We start from the raw sequence: 2,790 nt of genomic DNA, 5'->3' as shown, positions 1-2,790 counted from the left end.
CAGCGGTTCAAGTCCCGGCCTGAGCTGAGCAGCTGCTGAGCTGCCAACAGGTGGCAGGATGGCTCAGCTAAAAAAAAAAAAATGCAACTTTCTTTCTAAGGAAGATAAGGTGATTCTAGGATTTTTTGGTTAGTGTTACCACTATGACAAAAGAAAAAAATGTATAAGAAAAAGAAGTTATTTTATAAGAATTTAATGCTAGCAAAGCACGTAAGCAGGGACATGTTCTTCACAAGCGTTCTTGGCGGTGTCCTGGTGGTGCCTACTTCTGAAAGACACCGGCTTACCTCTCAGATATAACTCTCGTGGGTAAACCCAGGGCAGTATTTCCTGTGACAAGGAAAACTGAGAATATCCTCAGTGAAATGAAGCAGTATTTCAAATCTACCGAGCAAAGTAATTCGGTTGATGAATGAGAGGTCAACAATGTCAAGTTCTCCAAAAACTAAATCGTTCACTCATAAATCATTCAACCTAGGGAAGAACAAAAATAATAGTGCTGGTCCTAACAATCACCAGAGAAAAAGGACACATTCCAGCCACAGTTGCTTTCTCTTGTAATCCCGAACAGCAGCATGTTTGGGAGCATCTGGAGCACAAAATATAGAAATGCCTATCTTAATGGGTGGAACCCCATGGCATATTTCCAAAGAATAATCAAAGAGAGCAGCTCATGCAGAGAGAGAAACCAAACCAAACCAGAGAACCAGAACTGCATCTTTCAACAGGAAGATCCCTGACATACCTACAAAACTGTAAGAATACTGAGCATTGTGGTCACCTTGCGCTGAAATGGACAAAATAACTACAAGGGCATGGGGTGGGATTTGTTTCCCCTGATGTACACACCAAGGAAACAAAAGATGTTAAACAGGGTCAAGGTAAATAGGTGTCAGCTTAATCACATAGATAAATGTGTACATAGATACATGCCTCACTGTGTACATGTATCAAGAGCTGCCCAAGGCTACTTACCTAAAAGTTCAAAATATCACCTGACCTTTTGTCTAGTCTTTTTTTTTAAATTAGGGCTTTGATTGAAATATAACACTGCTACTGGTATATTCTTCTAAAATTTTGTGTGTGTGTATATGTATATTTGGTTTGTCTTCTCTGTAAGTGAAAGTATACTTTACATATGTATAAGTATTATTCTGAACCTGGCCTCCTTTTTCCAAAAATATTTTGGAGATATTTCTTTGTTACCACATAAACATCTGCTTCACTTTAAGGGACTGGATAATATTATATTGATTGAATGTCCCATCATTTATTCAACTAGTCATTAACACTAACATTGTTTTTGGTCTTTACAATTAAAAATAATTCAGGAACCCTCTTTCTGGGATTATCTGTATATGTGTATGAATGCATCTATGCGATAAATTTGCAAGTATTGAACTGCTGGTCAAAATCTGTGTTATTAATTTTGATACGTCTCATAAAATTGTCTTTTAAAGACATCATTTTGTCTCTGAAAAGAATTTAATCCACCATGAAAACTGTATGAGGATGTCTGTTTACTGGTACTCTCATTCACACTGGATTCATTCTTTGGTGAATCTGATAGGGGAAATGGTATTTCATTTTTTTGTTTTAATTTTTATTTTCAAAATTATGAACAACATTAACATCTATTCATATATTTTAAGTGCCATTTGTATTTCTGTAAATGTGAATTTGGACTATTTATCTTTCACTGATTTGTCGAAGCCCATTAGAGTCCATATTTCATCAAATCTATGACATCATTAATTGTAACTAGGAAAAAAACTCTGCCCATTAAACAAAGAAACAATGCTTTCTTATCACTTATAATTTGTAATTTTAACATATTAAACTAATTCTTTTACGCTTAAGTAGGCAGATATTTTTGTCACGTGTCACTCTCGAACATAGAGATAGGAAACTTCTCTGATTCAATGTTTAACTCTCCAGCATCACTTTGCAACATGGAATCCTCCATGTCCATGGTTTTCTCCATAATGGTGTCCTCTATGCAATCAAGAGCACTGACATTGAAGCATTTCTTTCTTTATTTCTCTCTTTCTTCTTTCCTTTCTTTTTTTTGTTTTGTTTCAGGTATACAAAACAATGTAATAGTTAGACATTTACAACCCTCACAAAGTGATGCCTCCCCAAACTACTACCCTTCTGATGTCACATATAGCTGTTACAATTCCATTGACTCTATTCCCTATGCTATACTCCAGACATCCTGTGACTATATATATATTAAATTATAGTTGACATTCATTATTATTCTACTTCAGCTTCAGGTGTACAGCACATTGGTCATGCATCTACACAGATCTCCCTAGTAAGTCCAGTGCCCACCTGGCATCCTACATAATCTTTGCAACATTATTGATTATGTTCCTTAAACTGTATTTCATATGCCTATGACAATATTGTGACTACTAATTTGTGCTTTCCTATCTCTTTACCTTTGCCCATGTTGGTATTATCATTGCGCTCTTCCTGGGTGAGGCAGATCAGTCGCCGGCCTCTGGATGGCCACTCATGGTGGCTCTTGGCAGCTCACACTGGCTACCGGCCACTCACAGTAGCTTATGGTAGCCCACTGCAGCAGGGGCTGCAGCCTATACCGTTGTCGGCGACTCACGGCAGCCCAGCTCCAGGTCGAGCTGTTGTTCACCATCTTAGCTGTAGAGGGCAGTGTCACTGGCCCTCATGTGGGATCCGAACCCCGGCTCTGCTGCTCAGAGCTGGCGTCCCAAGCCAGCTCTTAACCAACGCGCCACTCGGCAGACCCAATACCATAATGTT

This window comes from Hipposideros armiger, unplaced genomic scaffold, assembly GCF_001890085.2.
Source record: "Hipposideros armiger isolate ML-2016 unplaced genomic scaffold, ASM189008v1 scaffold_21, whole genome shotgun sequence".
NCBI classification, from domain to species: domain Eukaryota; kingdom Metazoa; phylum Chordata; class Mammalia; order Chiroptera; family Hipposideridae; genus Hipposideros; species Hipposideros armiger.
This window is presented reverse-complemented; position numbering follows the sequence as displayed.